This window comes from Rhinoderma darwinii (genome assembly GCF_050947455.1).
Source record: "Rhinoderma darwinii isolate aRhiDar2 chromosome 5 unlocalized genomic scaffold, aRhiDar2.hap1 SUPER_5_unloc_37, whole genome shotgun sequence".
NCBI lineage: Eukaryota > Metazoa > Chordata > Amphibia > Anura > Rhinodermatidae > Rhinoderma > Rhinoderma darwinii.
This window is the reverse complement of record NW_027461795.1, coordinates 18,079-35,342: the sequence shown is the minus strand read 5'-3', so window position 1 is coordinate 35,342 and position 17,264 is coordinate 18,079. Positions and strand designations below refer to the sequence as shown.

Below are 17,264 nucleotides of genomic sequence, written 5' to 3'. Positions count from 1 at the left end.
AACTTCTCCTTGCTCCTACAACCTCCATCCTTGCACAGTTTGTTATTCTTCTAGGTAACATAGTAACAAATCCAAATTGCTGCTCTTTTGTAGGCAAGCAAGGCTTTGTTGCAACTGCAATTCTTACTTCTTCTTGAAATGTAGGGACGACAGTACATTCCATCACATCCATCTAGTGTACACAGGTAGGTCCATTGTGGCGGGCAGGCGAGCGGGCGGGCTGCTTTATTGGCTGTTTGCTGTTCCCCTACTCCACTCCACTATTTGACTGTTGTGCTGCAATCAATCAATCAATCAATCAATCAATCAATCAATCAATCAGTGGCTGGCTCAGGTGCAGCTCTTTAACTTACCTAAAAGGGAGGGCGGAGAGAAGACAAGGAAGGTGAATGAGGTGTTCCAATGTGAAATGCCGGAAACATAGAAACACAGACGACACACAACAAGAGGTGGCAATCTATTCATTAATTGCATTTAATCAATGAGCTCATTATCACTCATGCATTGTCCAACAGGTGTTGAAATAATGGGATTAAAAGGGGAGATCCCTTCAGAAAGACAGAAACAATAGCAAAGACAAAAAACACTTTTGGAATCTGCTTTTAGTCAACACATAAGGAAAGGGTGCACCGGTCCTGGAAATACTGCAATACCAGGTCAATGCGTGGAGTGGACAGAGCAAGCTCTATTTCCATCTCCCTGTTCTAAAAATCCATTTAATATATGGTCCCCAGATAGGAGACGTATCAGATATTAAACTGATAAGAACAGATACTACACTTGATCTTAGCCAAAAGGCCGAGAAGCGATAACCCGAACGGGCCGCGCGTTGCCCGAGCCTGCCCGATACTGCTGTTCAGCCCTTGCAGCGATTCAGCCTACTTCTAGGCAATTCCATGGGGCCCTGCAGGCTCACACACTCACAGCTACACGGGAGGTGAATAAAGGCCGGAGAGGAAGCCAGACAGGATTTGCTTCTTTTGCTTGCACCACAATGCAGTGCTGAAAGAGGAGGAATCTACATAAAAACGCCTTCCTGGCAACGCCCAAATGCCCTGCTGCCATGCAGATAAACACTGGCAGCGGCAGCAAGTGCATGCCCACAGCCACCCCTTGTTCCTTCACACCTTGTATCAGCTGTAATCCAGTCCAGTCCAGTGCTGCCTGCTGAGCAGCACTGACCAACACTGCCTGGGCCCAGGCTTTTATCTCTGAGGCCCCATTATGATGTCAGAAAGCTGGCTCTGGAATCCTGAGGGCTCCACTATGACACGTGCAAAGTTCCGTCTGAACTTTATATAAGACGGTGAGGCTCAGTCAGTCACTCAGTGTTGCCTGAGAGGGCAACACTGCAACAGCCGGCCGCCAGGCTGTCTTTTTTTTGCACAGCTAGTTGCCTCCAGGAGGCCACAAGAGGGAGACAAGGGACTGCAAAATGGAAAATAGGCATCCACCAACTTTACAGACAACTTCTCCTTGCTCCTACAACCTCCATCCTTGCACAGTTTGTTATTCTTCTAGGTAACATAGTAACAAATCCAAATTGCTGCTCTCTTTGTAGGCAAGCAAGGCTTTGTTGCAACTGCAATTCTTACTTCTTCTTGAAATGTAGGGACGACAGTACATTCCATCACATCCATCTAGTGTACACAGGTAGGTCCATTGTGGCGGGCAGGCGAGCGGGCGGGCTGCTTTATTGGCTGTTTGCTGTTCCCCTACTCCACTCCACTATTTGACTGTTGTGCTGCATCAATCAATCAATCAATCAATCAATCAATCAATCAATCAATCAATCAATCAGTGGCTGGCTCAGGTGCAGCTCTTTAACTTACCTAAAAGGGAGGGCGGAGAGAAGACAAGGAAGGTGAATGAGGTGTTCCAATGTGAAATGCCGGAAACACAGAAACACAGACGACACACAACAAGAGGTGGCAATCTATTCATTAATTGCATTTAATCAATGAGCTCATTATCACTCATGCATTGTCCAACAGGTGTTGAAATAATGGGATTAAAAGGGGAGATCCCTTCAGAAAGACAGAAACAATAGCAAAGACAAAAAACACTTTTGGAATCTGCTTTTAGTCAACACATAAGGAAAGGGTGCACCGGTCCTGGAAATACTGCAATACCAGGTCAATGCGTGGAGTGGACAGAGCAAGCTCTATTTCCATCTCCCTGTTCTAAAAATCCATTTAATATATGGTCCCCAGATAGGGGACGTATCAGATATTAAACTGATAAGAACAGATACTACACTTGATCTTAGCCAAAAGGCCGAGAAGCGATAACCCGAACGGGCCGCGCGTTGCCCGAGCCTGCCCGATACTGCTGTTCAGCCCTTGCAGCGATTCAGCCTACTTCTAGGCAATTCCATGGGGCCCTGCAGGCTCACACACTCACAGCTACACGGGAGGTGAATAAAGGCCGGAGAGGAAGCCAGACAGGATTTGCTTCTTTTGCTTGCACCACAATGCAGTGCTGAAAGAGGAGGAATCTACATAAAAACGCCTTCCTGGCAACGCCCAAATGCCCTGCTGCCATGCAGATAAACACTGGCAGCGGCAGCAATTGCATGCCCACAGCCACCCCTTGTTCCTTCACACCTTGTATCAGCTGTAATCCAGTCCAGTCCAGTGCTGCCTGCTGAGCAGCACTGACCAACACTGCCTGGGCCCAGGCTTTTATCTCTGAGGCCCCATTATGATGTCAGAAAGCTGGCTCTGGAATCCTGAGGGCTCCACTATGACACGTGCAAAGTTCCGTCTGAACTTTATATAAGACGGTGAGGCTCAGTCAGTCACTCAGTGTTGCCTGAGAGGGCAACACTGCAACAGCCGGCCGCCAGGCTGTCTTTTTTTTGCACAGCTAGTTGCCTCCAGGAGGCCACAAGAGGGAGACAAGGGACTGCAAAATGGAAAATAGGCATCCACCAACTTTACAGACAACTTCTCCTTGCTCCTACAACCTCCATCCTTGCACAGTTTGTTATTCTTCTAGGTAACATAGTAACAAATCCAAATTGCTGCTCTCTTTGTAGGCAAGCAAGGCTTTGTTGCAACTGCAATTCTTACTTCTTCTTGAAATGTAGGGACGACAGTACATTCCATCACATCCATCTAGTGTACACAGGTAGGTCCATTGTGGCGGGCAGGCGAGCGGGCGGGCTGCTTTATTGGCTGTTTGCTGTTCCCCTACTCCACTCCACTATTTGACTGTTGTGCTGCATCAATCAATCAATCAATCAATCAATCAATCAATCAATCAATCAATCAATCAATCAATCAGTGGCTGGCTCAGGTGCAGCTCTTTAACTTACCTAAAAGGGAGGGCGGAGAGAAGACAAGGAAGGTGAATGAGGTGTTCCAATGTGAAATGCCGGAAACACAGAAACACAGACGACACACAACAAGAGGTGGCAATCTATTCATTAATTGCATTTAATCAATGAGCTCATTATCACTCATGCATTGTCCAACAGGTGTTGAAATAATGGGATTAAAAGGGGAGATCCCTTCAGAAAGACAGAAACAATAGCAAAGACAAAAAACACTTTTGGAATCTGCTTTTAGTCAACACATAAGGAAAGGGTGCACCGGTCCTGGAAATACTGCAATACCAGGTCAATGCGTGGAGTGGACAGAGCAAGCTCTATTTCCATCTCCCTGTTCTAAAAATCCATTTAATATATGGTCCCCAGATAGGGGACGTATCAGATATTAAACTGATAAGAACAGATACTACACTTGATCTTAGCCAAAAGGCCGAGAAGCGATAACCCGAACGGGCCGCGCGTTGCCCGAGCCTGCCCGATACTGCTGTTCAGCCCTTGCAGCGATTCAGCCTACTTCTAGGCAATTCCATGGGGCCCTGCAGGCTCACACACTCACAGCTACACGGGAGGTGAATAAAGGCCGGAGAGGAAGCCAGACAGGATTTGCTTCTTTTGCTTGCACCACAATGCAGTGCTGAAAGAGGAGGAATCTACATAAAAACGCCTTCCTGGCAACGCCCAAATGCCCTGCTGCCATGCAGATAAACACTGGCAGCGGCAGCAAGTGCATGCCCACAGCCACCCCTTGTTCCTTCACACCTTGTATCAGCTGTAATCCAGTCCAGTCCAGTGCTGCCTGCTGAGCAGCACTGACCAACACTGCCTGGGCCCAGGCTTTTATCTCTGAGGCCCCATTATGATGTCAGAAAGCTGGCTCTGGAATCCTGAGGGCTCCACTATGACACGTGCAAAGTTCCGTCTGAACTTTATATAAGACGGTGAGGCTCAGTCAGTCACTCAGTGTTGCCTGAGAGGGCAACACTGCAACAGCCGGCCGCCAGGCTGTCTTTTTTTTGCACAGCTAGTTGCCTCCAGGAGGCCACAAGAGGGAGACAAGGGACTGCAAAATGGAAAATAGGCATCCACCAACTTTACAGACAACTTCTCCTTGCTCCTACAACCTCCATCCTTGCACAGTTTGTTATTCTTCTAGGTAACATAGTAACAAATCCAAATTGCTGCTCTCTTTGTAGGCAAGCAAGGCTTTGTTGCAACTGCAATTCTTACTTCTTCTTGAAATGTAGGGACGACAGTACATTCCATCACATCCATCTAGTGTACACAGGTAGGTCCATTGTGGCGGGCAGGCGAGCGGGCGGGCTGCTTTATTGGCTGTTTGCTGTTCCCCTACTCCACTCCACTATTTGACTGTTGTGCTGCATCAATCAATCAATCAATCAATCAATCAATCAATCAATCAATCAATCAATCAATCAGTGGCTGGCTCAGGTGCAGCTCTTTAACTTACCTAAAAGGGAGGGCGGAGAGAAGACAAGGAAGGTGAATGAGGTGTTCCAATGTGAAATGCCGGAAACACAGAAACACAGACGACACACAACAAGAGGTGGCAATCTATTCATTAATTGCATTTAATCAATGAGCTCATTATCACTCATGCATTGTCCAACAGGTGTTGAAATAATGGGATTAAAAGGGGAGATCCCTTCAGAAAGACAGAAACAATAGCAAAGACAAAAAACACTTTTGGAATCTGCTTTTAGTCAACACATAAGGAAAGGGTGCACCGGTCCTGGAAATACTGCAATACCAGGTCAATGCGTGGAGTGGACAGAGCAAGCTCTATTTCCATCTCCCTGTTCTAAAAATCCATTTAATATATGGTCCCCAGATAGGGGACGTATCAGATATTAAACTGATAAGAACAGATACTACACTTGATCTTAGCCAAAAGGCCGAGAAGCGATAACCCGAACGGGCCGCGCGTTGCCCGAGCCTGCCCGATACTGCTGTTCAGCCCTTGCAGCGATTCAGCCTACTTCTAGGCAATTCCATGGGGCCCTGCAGGCTCACACACTCACAGCTACACGGGAGGTGAATAAAGGCCGGAGAGGAAGCCAGACAGGATTTGCTTCTTTTGCTTGCACCACAATGCAGTGCTGAAAGAGGAGGAATCTACATAAAAACGCCTTCCTGGCAACGCCCAAATGCCCTGCTGCCATGCAGATAAACACTGGCAGCGGCAGCAAGTGCATGCCCACAGCCACCCCTTGTTCCTTCACACCTTGTATCAGCTGTAATCCAGTCCAGTCCAGTGCTGCCTGCTGAGCAGCACTGACCAACACTGCCTGGGCCCAGGCTTTTATCTCTGAGGCCCCATTATGATGTCAGAAAGCTGGCTCTGGAATCCTGAGGGCTCCACTATGACACGTGCAAAGTTCCGTCTGAACTTTATATAAGACGGTGAGGCTCAGTCAGTCACTCAGTGTTGCCTGAGAGGGCAACACTGCAACAGCCGGCCGCCAGGCTGTCTTTTTTTTGCACAGCTAGTTGCCTCCAGGAGGCCACAAGAGGGAGACAAGGGACTGCAAAATGGAAAATAGGCATCCACCAACTTTACAGACAACTTCTCCTTGCTCCTACAACCTCCATCCTTGCACAGTTTGTTATTCTTCTAGGTAACATAGTAACAAATCCAAATTGCTGCTCTCTTTGTAGGCAAGCAAGGCTTTGTTGCAACTGCAATTCTTACTTCTTCTTGAAATGTAGGGACGACAGTACATTCCATCACATCCATCTAGTGTACACAGGTAGGTCCATTGTGGCGGGCAGGCGAGCGGGCGGGCTGCTTTATTGGCTGTTTGCTGTTCCCCTACTCCACTCCACTATTTGACTGTTGTGCTGCATCAATCAATCAATCAATCAATCAATCAATCAATCAATCAATCAATCAATCAATCAATCAATCAATCAGTGGCTGGCTCAGGTGCAGCTCTTTAACTTACCTAAAAGGGAGGGCGGAGAGAAGACAAGGAAGGTGAATGAGGTGTTCCAATGTGAAATGCCGGAAACACAGAAACACAGACGACACACAACAAGAGGTGGCAATCTATTCATTAATTGCATTTAATCAATGAGCTCATTATCACTCATGCATTGTCCAACAGGTGTTGAAATAATGGGATTAAAAGGGGAGATCCCTTCAGAAAGACAGAAACAATAGCAAAGACAAAAAACACTTTTGGAATCTGCTTTTAGTCAACACATAAGGAAAGGGTGCACCGGTCCTGGAAATACTGCAATACCAGGTCAATGCGTGGAGTGGACAGAGCAAGCTCTATTTCCATCTCCCTGTTCTAAAAATCCATTTAATATATGGTCCCCAGATAGGGGACGTATCAGATATTAAACTGATAAGAACAGATACTACACTTGATCTTAGCCAAAAGGCCGAGAAGCGATAACCCGAACGGGCCGCGCGTTGCCCGAGCCTGCCCGATACTGCTGTTCAGCCCTTGCAGCGATTCAGCCTACTTCTAGGCAATTCCATGGGGCCCTGCAGGCTCACACACTCACAGCTACACGGGAGGTGAATAAAGGCCGGAGAGGAAGCCAGACAGGATTTGCTTCTTTTGCTTGCACCACAATGCAGTGCTGAAAGAGGAGGAATCTACATAAAAACGCCTTCCTGGCAACGCCCAAATGCCCTGCTGCCATGCAGATAAACACTGGCAGCGGCAGCAAGTGCATGCCCACAGCCACCCCTTGTTCCTTCACACCTTGTATCAGCTGTAATCCAGTCCAGTCCAGTGCTGCCTGCTGAGCAGCACTGACCAACACTGCCTGGGCCCAGGCTTTTATCTCTGAGGCCCCATTATGATGTCAGAAAGCTGGCTCTGGAATCCTGAGGGCTCCACTATGACACGTGCAAAGTTCCGTCTGAACTTTATATAAGACGGTGAGGCTCAGTCAGTCACTCAGTGTTGCCTGAGAGGGCAACACTGCAACAGCCGGCCGCCAGGCTGTCTTTTTTTTGCACAGCTAGTTGCCTCCAGGAGGCCACAAGAGGGAGACAAGGGACTGCAAAATGGAAAATAGGCATCCACCAACTTTACAGACAACTTCTCCTTGCTCCTACAACCTCCATCCTTGCACAGTTTGTTATTCTTCTAGGTAACATAGTAACAAATCCAAATTGCTGCTCTCTTTGTAGGCAAGCAAGGCTTTGTTGCAACTGCAATTCTTACTTCTTCTTGAAATGTAGGGACGACAGTACATTCCATCACATCCATCTAGTGTACACAGGTAGGTCCATTGTGGCGGGCAGGCGAGCGGGCGGGCTGCTTTATTGGCTGTTTGCTGTTCCCCTACTCCACTCCACTATTTGACTGTTGTGCTGCATCAATCAATCAATCAATCAATCAATCAATCAATCAATCAATCAATCAATCAGTGGCTGGCTCAGGTGCAGCTCTTTAACTTACCTAAAAGGGAGGGCGGAGAGAAGACAAGGAAGGTGAATGAGGTGTTCCAATGTGAAATGCCGGAAACACAGAAACACAGACGACACACAACAAGAGGTGGCAATCTATTCATTAATTGCATTTAATCAATGAGCTCATTATCACTCATGCATTGTCCAACAGGTGTTGAAATAATGGGATTAAAAGGGGAGATCCCTTCAGAAAGACAGAAACAATAGCAAAGACAAAAAACACTTTTGGAATCTGCTTTTAGTCAACACATAAGGAAAGGGTGCACCGGTCCTGGAAATACTGCAATACCAGGTCAATGCGTGGAGTGGACAGAGCAAGCTCTATTTCCATCTCCCTGTTCTAAAAATCCATTTAATATATGGTCCCCAGATAGGGGACGTATCAGATATTAAACTGATAAGAACAGATACTACACTTGATCTTAGCCAAAAGGCCGAGAAGCGATAACCCGAACGGGCCGCGCGTTGCCCGAGCCTGCCCGATACTGCTGTTCAGCCCTTGCAGCGATTCAGCCTACTTCTAGGCAATTCCATGGGGCCCTGCAGGCTCACACACTCACAGCTACACGGGAGGTGAATAAAGGCCGGAGAGGAAGCCAGACAGGATTTGCTTCTTTTGCTTGCACCACAATGCAGTGCTGAAAGAGGAGGAATCTACATAAAAACGCCTTCCTGGCAACGCCCAAATGCCCTGCTGCCATGCAGATAAACACTGGCAGCGGCAGCAAGTGCATGCCCACAGCCACCCCTTGTTCCTTCACACCTTGTATCAGCTGTAATCCAGTCCAGTCCAGTGCTGCCTGCTGAGAAGCACTGACCAACACTGCCTGGGCCCAGGCTTTTATCTCTGAGGCCCCATTATGATGTCAGAAAGCTGGCTCTGGAATCCTGAGGGCTCCACTATGACACGTGCAAAGTTCCGTCTGAACTTTATATAAGACGGTGAGGCTCAGTCAGTCACTCAGTGTTGCCTGAGAGGGCAACACTGCAACAGCCGGCCGCCAGGCTGTCTTTTTTTTGCACAGCTAGTTGCCTCCAGGAGGCCACAAGAGGGAGACAAGGGACTGCAAAATGGAAAATAGGCATCCACCAACTTTACAGACAACTTCTCCTTGCTCCTACAACCTCCATCCTTGCACAGTTTGTTATTCTTCTAGGTAACATAGTAACAAATCCAAATTGCTGCTCTCTTTGTAGGCAAGCAAGGCTTTGTTGCAACTGCAATTCTTACTTCTTCTTGAAATGTAGGGACGACAGTACATTCCATCACATCCATCTAGTGTACACAGGTAGGTCCATTGTGGCGGGCAGGCGAGCGGGCGGGCTGCTTTATTGGCTGTTTGCTGTTCCCCTACTCCACTCCACTATTTGACTGTTGTGCTGCATCAATCAATCAATCAATCAATCAATCAATCAATCAATCAATCAATCAATCAATCAATCAGTGGCTGGCTCAGGTGCAGCTCTTTAACTTACCTAAAAGGGAGGGCGGAGAGAAGACAAGGAAGGTGAATGAGGTGTTCCAATGTGAAATGCCGGAAACACAGAAACACAGACGACACACAACAAGAGGTGGCAATCTATTCATTAATTGCATTTAATCAATGAGCTCATTATCACTCATGCATTGTCCAACAGGTGTTGAAATAATGGGATTAAAAGGGGAGATCCCTTCAGAAAGACAGAAACAATAGCAAAGACAAAAAACACTTTTGGAATCTGCTTTTAGTCAACACATAAGGAAAGGGTGCACCGGTCCTGGAAATACTGCAATACCAGGTCAATGCGTGGAGTGGACAGAGCAAGCTCTATTTCCATCTCCCTGTTCTAAAAATCCATTTAATATATGGTCCCCAGATAGGGGACGTATCAGATATTAAACTGATAAGAACAGATACTACACTTGATCTTAGCCAAAAGGCCGAGAAGCGATAACCCGAACGGGCCGCGCGTTGCCCGAGCCTGCCCGATACTGCTGTTCAGCCCTTGCAGCGATTCAGCCTACTTCTAGGCAATTCCATGGGGCCCTGCAGGCTCACACACTCACAGCTACACGGGAGGTGAATAAAGGCCGGAGAGGAAGCCAGACAGGATTTGCTTCTTTTGCTTGCACCACAATGCAGTGCTGAAAGAGGAGGAATCTACATAAAAACGCCTTCCTGGCAACGCCCAAATGCCCTGCTGCCATGCAGATAAACACTGGCAGCGGCAGCAAGTGCATGCCCACAGCCACCCCTTGTTCCTTCACACCTTGTATCAGCTGTAATCCAGTCCAGTCCAGTGCTGCCTGCTGAGCAGCACTGACCAACACTGCCTGGGCCCAGGCTTTTATCTCTGAGGCCCCATTATGATGTCAGAAAGCTGGCTCTGGAATCCTGAGGGCTCCACTATGACACGTGCAAAGTTCCGTCTGAACTTTATATAAGACGGTGAGGCTCAGTCAGTCACTCAGTGTTGCCTGAGAGGGCAACACTGCAACAGCCGGCCGCCAGGCTGTCTTTTTTTTGCACAGCTAGTTGCCTCCAGGAGGCCACAAGAGGGAGACAAGGGACTGCAAAATGGAAAATAGGCATCCACCAACTTTACAGACAACTTCTCCTTGCTCCTACAACCTCCATCCTTGCACAGTTTGTTATTCTTCTAGGTAACATAGTAACAAATCCAAATTGCTGCTCTCTTTGTAGGCAAGCAAGGCTTTGTTGCAACTGCAATTCTTACTTCTTCTTGAAATGTAGGGACGACAGTACATTCCATCACATCCATCTAGTGTACACAGGTAGGTCCATTGTGGCGGGCAGGCGAGCGGGCGGGCTGCTTTATTGGCTGTTTGCTGTTCCCCTACTCCACTCCACTATTTGACTGTTGTGCTGCATCAATCAATCAATCAATCAATCAATCAATCAATCAATCAATCAATCAGTGGCTGGCTCAGGTGCAGCTCTTTCACTTACCTAAAAGGGAGGGCGGAGAGAAGACAAGGAAGGTGAATGAGGTGTTCCAATGTGAAATGCCGGAAACACAGAAACACAGACGACACACAACAAGAGGTGGCAATCTATTCATTAATTGCATTTAATCAATGAGCTCATTATCACTCATGCATTGTCCAACAGGTGTTGAAATAATGGGATTAAAAGGGGAGATCCCTTCAGAAAGACAGAAACAATAGCAAAGACAAAAAACACTTTTGGAATCTGCTTTTAGTCAACACATAAGGAAAGGGTGCACCGGTCCTGGAAATACTGCAATACCAGGTCAATGCGTGGAGTGGACAGAGCAAGCTCTATTTCCATCTCCCTGTTCTAAAAATCCATTTAATATATGGTCCCCAGATAGGGGACGTATCAGATATTAAACTGATAAGAACAGATACTACACTTGATCTTAGCCAAAAGGCCGAGAAGCGATAACCCGAACGGGCCGCGCGTTGCCCGAGCCTGCCCGATACTGCTGTTCAGCCCTTGCAGCGATTCAGCCTACTTCTAGGCAATTCCATGGGGCCCTGCAGGCTCACACACTCACAGCTACACGGGAGGTGAATAAAGGCCGGAGAGGAAGCCAGACAGGATTTGCTTCTTTTGCTTGCACCACAATGCAGTGCTGAAAGAGGAGGAATCTACATAAAAACGCCTTCCTGGCAACGCCCAAATGCCCTGCTGCCATGCAGATAAACACTGGCAGCGGCAGCAAGTGCATGCCCACAGCCACCCCTTGTTCCTTCACACCTTGTATCAGCTGTAATCCAGTCCAGTCCAGTGCTGCCTGCTGAGCAGCACTGACCAACACTGCCTGGGCCCAGGCTTTTATCTCTGAGGCCCCATTATGATGTCAGAAAGCTGGCTCTGGAATCCTGAGGGCTCCACTATGACACGTGCAAAGTTCCGTCTGAACTTTATATAAGACGGTGAGGCTCAGTCAGTCACTCAGTGTTGCCTGAGAGGGCAACACTGCAACAGCCGGCCGCCAGGCTGTCTTTTTTTTGCACAGCTAGTTGCCTCCAGGAGGCCACAAGAGGGAGACAAGGGACTGCAAAATGGAAAATAGGCATCCACCAACTTTACAGACAACTTCTCCTTGCACCTACAACCTCCATCCTTGCACAGTTTGTTATTCTTCTAGGTAACATAGTAATAAATCCAAATTGCTGCTCTCTTTGTAGGCAAGCAAGGCTTTGTTGCAACTGCAATTCTTACTTCTTCTTGAAATGTAGGGACGACAGTACATTCCATCACATCCATCTAGTGTACACAGGTAGGTCCATTGTGGCGGGCAGGCGAGCGGGCGGGCTGCTTTATTGGCTGTTTGCTGTTCCCCTACTCCACTCCACTATTTGACTGTTGTGCTGCATCAATCAATCAATCAATCAATCAATCAATCAATCAATCAATCAATCAATCAATCAATCAGTGGCTGGCTCAGGTGCAGCTCTTTAACTTACCTAAAAGGGAGGGCGGAGAGAAGACAAGGAAGGTGAATGAGGTGTTCCAATGTGAAATGCCGGAAACACAGAAACACAGACGACACACAACAAGAGGTGGCAATCTATTCATTAATTGCATTTAATCAATGAGCTCATTATCACTCATGCATTGTCCAACAGGTGTTGAAATAATGGGATTAAAAGGGGAGATCCCTTCAGAAAGACAGAAACAATAGCAAAGACAAAAAACACTTTTGGAATCTGCTTTTAGTCAACACATAAGGAAAGGGTGCACCGGTCCTGGAAATACTGCAATACCAGGTCAATGCGTGGAGTGGACAGAGCAAGCTCTATTTCCATCTCCCTGTTCTAAAAATCCATTTAATATATGGTCCCCAGATAGGGGACGTATCAGATATTAAACTGATAAGAACAGATACTACACTTGATCTTAGCCAAAAGGCCGAGAAGCGATAACCCGAACGGGCCGCGCGTTGCCCGAGCCTGCCCGATACTGCTGTTCAGCCCTTGCAGCGATTCAGCCTACTTCTAGGCAATTCCATGGGGCCCTGCAGGCTCACACACTCACAGCTACACGGGAGGTGAATAAAGGCCGGAGAGGAAGCCAGACAGGATTTGCTTCTTTTGCTTGCACCACAATGCAGTGCTGAAAGAGGAGGAATCTACATAAAAACGCCTTCCTGGCAACGCCCAAATGCCCTGCTGCCATGCAGATAAACACTGGCAGCGGCAGCAAGTGCATGCCCACAGCCACCCCTTGTTCCTTCACACCTTGTATCAGCTGTAATCCAGTCCAGTCCAGTGCTGCCTGCTGAGCAGCACTGACCAACACTGCCTGGGCCCAGGCTTTTATCTCTGAGGCCCCATTATGATGTCAGAAAGCTGGCTCTGGAATCCAGAGGGCTCCACTATGACACGTGCAAAGTTCCGTCTGAACTTTATATAAGACGGTGAGGCTCAGTCAGTCACTCAGTGTTGCCTGAGAGGGCAACACTGCAACAGCCGGCCGCCAGGCTGTCTTTTTTTTGCACAGCTAGTTGCCTCCAGGAGGCCACAAGAGGGAGACAAGGGACTGCAAAATGGAAAATAGGCATCCACCAACTTTACAGACAACTTCTCCTTGCTCCTACAACCTCCATCCTTGCACAGTTTGTTATTCTTCTAGGTAACATAGTAACAAATCCAAATTGCTGCTCTCTTTGTAGGCAAGCAAGGCTTTGTTGCAACTGCAATTCTTACTTCTTCTTGAAATGTAGGGACGACAGTACATTCCATCACATCCATCTAGTGTACACAGGTAGGTCCATTGTGGCGGGCAGGCGAGCGGGCGGGCTGCTTTATTGGCTGTTTGCTGTTCCCCTACTCCACTCCACTATTTGACTGTTGTGCTGCATCAATCAATCAATCAATCAATCAATCAATCAATCAATCAATCAATCAATCAATCAGTGGCTGGCTCAGGTGCAGCTCTTTAACTTACCTAAAAGGGAGGGCGGAGAGAAGACAAGGAAGGTGAATGAGGTGTTCCAATGTGAAATGCCGGAAACACAGAAACACAGACGACACACAACAAGAGGTGGCAATCTATTCATTAATTGCATTTAATCAATGAGCTCATTATCACTCATGCATTGTCCAACAGGTGTTGAAATAATGGGATTAAAAGGGGAGATCCCTTCAGAAAGACAGAAACAATAGCAAAGACAAAAAACACTTTTGGAATCTGCTTTTAGTCAACACATAAGGAAAGGGTGCACCGGTCCTGGAAATACTGCAATACCAGGTCAATGCGTGGAGTGGACAGAGCAAGCTCTATTTCCATCTCCCTGTTCTAAAAATCCATTTAATATATGGTCCCCAGATAGGGGACGTATCAGATATTAAACTGATAAGAACAGATACTACACTTGATCTTAGCCAAAAGGCCGAGAAGCGATAACCCGAACGGGCCGCGCGTTGCCCGAGCCTGCCCGATACTGCTGTTCAGCCCTTGCAGCGATTCAGCCTACTTCTAGGCAATTCCATGGGGCCCTGCAGGCTCACACACTCACAGCTACACGGGAGGTGAATAAAGGCCGGAGAGGAAGCCAGACAGGATTTGCTTCTTTTGCTTGCACCACAATGCAGTGCTGAAAGAGGAGGAATCTACATAAAAACGCCTTCCTGGCAACGCCCAAATGCCCTGCTGCCATGCAGATAAACACTGGCAGCGGCAGCAAGTGCATGCCCACAGCCACCCCTTGTTCCTTCACACCTTGTATCAGCTGTAATCCAGTCCAGTCCAGTGCTGCCTGCTGAGCAGCACTGACCAACACTGCCTGGGCCCAGGCTTTTATCTCTGAGGCCCCATTATGATGTCAGAAAGCTGGCTCTGGAATCCTGAGGGCTCCACTATGACACGTGCAAAGTTCCGTCTGAACTTTATATAAGACGGTGAGGCTCAGTCAGTCACTCAGTGTTGCCTGAGAGGGCAACACTGCAACAGCCGGCCGCCAGGCTGTCTTTTTTTTGCACAGCTAGTTGCCTCCAGGAGGCCACAAGAGGGAGACAAGGGACTGCAAAATGGAAAATAGGCATCCACCAACTTTACAGACAACTTCTCCTTGCTCCTACAACCTCCATCCTTGCACAGTTTGTTATTCTTCTAGGTAACATAGTAACAAATCCAAATTGCTGCTCTCTTTGTAGGCAAGCAAGGCTTTGTTGCAACTGCAATTCTTACTTCTTCTTGAAATGTAGGGACGACAGTACATTCCATCACATCCATCTAGTGTACACAGGTAGGTCCATTGTGGCGGGCAGGCGAGCGGGCGGGCTGCTTTATTGGCTGTTTGCTGTTCCCCTACTCCACTCCACTATTTGACTGTTGTGCTGCATCAATCAATCAATCAATCAATCAATCAATCAATCAATCAGTGGCTGGCTCAGGTGCAGCTCTTTAACTTACCTAAAAGGGAGGGCGGAGAGAAGACAAGGAAGGTGAATGAGGTGTTCCAATGTGAAATGCCGGAAACACAGAAACACAGACGACACACAACAAGAGGTGGCAATCTATTCATTAATTGCATTTAATCAATGAGCTCATTATCACTCATGCATTGTCCAACAGGTGTTGAAATAATGGGATTAAAAGGGGAGATCCCTTCAGAAAGACAGAAACAATAGCAAAGACAAAAAACACTTTTGGAATCTGCTTTTAGTCAACACATAAGGAAAGGGTGCACCGGTCCTGGAAATACTGCAATACCAGGTCAATGCGTGGAGTGGACAGAGCAAGCTCTATTTCCATCTCCCTGTTCTAAAAATCCATTTAATATATGGTCCCCAGATAGGGGACGTATCAGATATTAAACTGATAAGAACAGATACTACACTTGATCTTAGCCAAAAGGCCGAGAAGCGATAACCCGAACGGGCCGCGCGTTGCCCGAGCCTGCCCGATACTGCTGTTCAGCCCTTGCAGCGATTCAGCCTACTTCTAGGCAATTCCATGGGGCCCTGCAGGCTCACACACTCACAGCTACACGGGAGGTGAATAAAGGCCGGAGAGGAAGCCAGACAGGATTTGCTTCTTTTGCTTGCACCACAATGCAGTGCTGAAAGAGGAGGAATCTACATAAAAACGCCTTCCTGGCAACGCCCAAATGCCCTGCTGCCATGCAGATAAACACTGGCAGCGGCAGCAAGTGCATGCCCACAGCCACCCCTTGTTCCTTCACACCTTGTATCAGCTGTAATCCAGTCCAGTCCAGTGCTGCCTGCTGAGCAGCACTGACCAACACTGCCTGGGCCCAGGCTTTTATCTCTGAGGCCCCATTATGATGTCAGAAAGCTGGCTCTGGAATCCTGAGGGCTCCACTATGACACGTGCAAAGTTCCGTCTGAACTTTATATAAGACGGTGAGGCTCAGTCAGTCACTCAGTGTTGCCTGAGAGGGCAACACTGCAACAGCCGGCCGCCAGGCTGTCTTTTTTTTGCACAGCTAGTTGCCTCCAGGAGGCCACAAGAGGGAGACAAGGGACTGCAAAATGGAAAATAGGCATCCACCAACTTTACAGACAACTTCTCCTTGCTCCTACAACCTCCATCCTTGCACAGTTTGTTATTCTTCTAGGTAACATAGTAACAAATCCAAATTGCTGCTCTCTTTGTAGGCAAGCAAGGCTTTGTTGCAACTGCAATTCTTACTTCTTCTTGAAATGTAGGGACGACAGTACATTCCATCACATCCATCTAGTGTACACAGGTAGGTCCATTGTGGCGGGCAGGCGAGCGGGCGGGCTGCTTTATTGGCTGTTTGCTGTTCCCCTACTCCACTCCACTATTTGACTGTTGTGCTGCATCAATCAATCAATCAATCAATCAATCAGTGGCTGGCTCAGGTGCAGCTCTTTAACTTACCTAAAAGGGAGGGCGGAGAGAAGACAAGGAAGGTGAATGAGGTGTTCCAATGTGAAATGCCGGAAACACAGAAACACAGACGACACACAACAAGAGGTGGCAATCTATTCATTAATTGCATTTAATCAATGAGCTCATTATCACTCATGCATTGTCCAACAGGTGTTGAAATAATGGGATTAAAAGGGGAGATCCCTTCAGAAAGACAGAAACAATAGCAAAGACAAAAAACACTTTTGGAATCTGCTTTTAGTCAACACATAAGGAAAGGGTGCACCGGTCCTGGAAATACTGCAATACCAGGTCAATGCGTGGAGTGGACAGAGCAAGCTCTATTTCCATCTCCCTGTTCTAAAAATCCATTTAATATATGGTCCCCAGATAGGGGACGTATCAGATATTAAACTGATAAGAACAGATACTACACTTGATCTTAGCCAAAAGGCCGAGAAGCGATAACCCGAACGGGCCGCGCGTTGCCCGAGCCTGCCCGATACTGCTGTTCAGCCCTTGCAGCGATTCAGCCTACTTCTAGGCAATTCCATGGGGCCCTGCAGGCTCACACACTCACAGCTACACGGGAGGTGAATAAAGGCCGGAGAGGAAGCCAGACAGGATTTGCTTCTTTTGCTTG

At 47.6% G+C, this 17,264-nt stretch overlaps 12 non-coding genes across 12 annotated transcripts; all 12 read right to left on the bottom strand.

Annotated features, from left to right (window-relative positions):
- Window positions 1-619: 619 nt before the first annotated feature.
- Window positions 620-810, bottom strand: LOC142691548 (U2 spliceosomal RNA). Its single transcript, XR_012860091.1, has one exon. It is a non-coding gene; the product is annotated as a U2 spliceosomal RNA (small nuclear RNA).
- A 1,288-nt stretch (window positions 811-2,098) lies between these two features.
- Window positions 2,099-2,289, bottom strand: LOC142691562 (U2 spliceosomal RNA). Its single transcript, XR_012860102.1, has one exon. It is a non-coding gene; the product is annotated as a U2 spliceosomal RNA (small nuclear RNA).
- Window positions 2,290-3,585: 1,296 nt separating this feature from the next.
- LOC142691559 (U2 spliceosomal RNA) lies at window positions 3,586-3,776 on the bottom strand. The gene has a single exon (XR_012860101.1). It is a non-coding gene; the product is annotated as a U2 spliceosomal RNA (small nuclear RNA).
- A 1,292-nt stretch (window positions 3,777-5,068) lies between these two features.
- On the bottom strand, window positions 5,069-5,259 carry LOC142691554 (U2 spliceosomal RNA). The gene has a single exon (XR_012860096.1). It is a non-coding gene; the product is annotated as a U2 spliceosomal RNA (small nuclear RNA).
- Window positions 5,260-6,563: 1,304 nt separating this feature from the next.
- LOC142691542 (U2 spliceosomal RNA) lies at window positions 6,564-6,754 on the bottom strand. The gene has a single exon (XR_012860085.1). It is a non-coding gene; the product is annotated as a U2 spliceosomal RNA (small nuclear RNA).
- A 1,288-nt stretch (window positions 6,755-8,042) lies between these two features.
- On the bottom strand, window positions 8,043-8,233 carry LOC142691530 (U2 spliceosomal RNA). Its single transcript, XR_012860074.1, has one exon. It is a non-coding gene; the product is annotated as a U2 spliceosomal RNA (small nuclear RNA).
- Window positions 8,234-9,529: 1,296 nt separating this feature from the next.
- On the bottom strand, window positions 9,530-9,720 carry LOC142691518 (U2 spliceosomal RNA). The gene has a single exon (XR_012860063.1). It is a non-coding gene; the product is annotated as a U2 spliceosomal RNA (small nuclear RNA).
- A 1,284-nt stretch (window positions 9,721-11,004) lies between these two features.
- On the bottom strand, window positions 11,005-11,195 carry LOC142691506 (U2 spliceosomal RNA). The gene has a single exon (XR_012860052.1). It is a non-coding gene; the product is annotated as a U2 spliceosomal RNA (small nuclear RNA).
- A 1,296-nt stretch (window positions 11,196-12,491) lies between these two features.
- On the bottom strand, window positions 12,492-12,682 carry LOC142691493 (U2 spliceosomal RNA). Its single transcript, XR_012860041.1, has one exon. It is a non-coding gene; the product is annotated as a U2 spliceosomal RNA (small nuclear RNA).
- Window positions 12,683-13,974: 1,292 nt separating this feature from the next.
- Window positions 13,975-14,165, bottom strand: LOC142691481 (U2 spliceosomal RNA). The gene has a single exon (XR_012860030.1). It is a non-coding gene; the product is annotated as a U2 spliceosomal RNA (small nuclear RNA).
- Window positions 14,166-15,441: 1,276 nt separating this feature from the next.
- On the bottom strand, window positions 15,442-15,632 carry LOC142691469 (U2 spliceosomal RNA). Its single transcript, XR_012860019.1, has one exon. It is a non-coding gene; the product is annotated as a U2 spliceosomal RNA (small nuclear RNA).
- Window positions 15,633-16,896: 1,264 nt separating this feature from the next.
- LOC142691456 (U2 spliceosomal RNA) lies at window positions 16,897-17,087 on the bottom strand. The gene has a single exon (XR_012860007.1). It is a non-coding gene; the product is annotated as a U2 spliceosomal RNA (small nuclear RNA).
- Window positions 17,088-17,264: the final 177 nt, after the last annotated feature.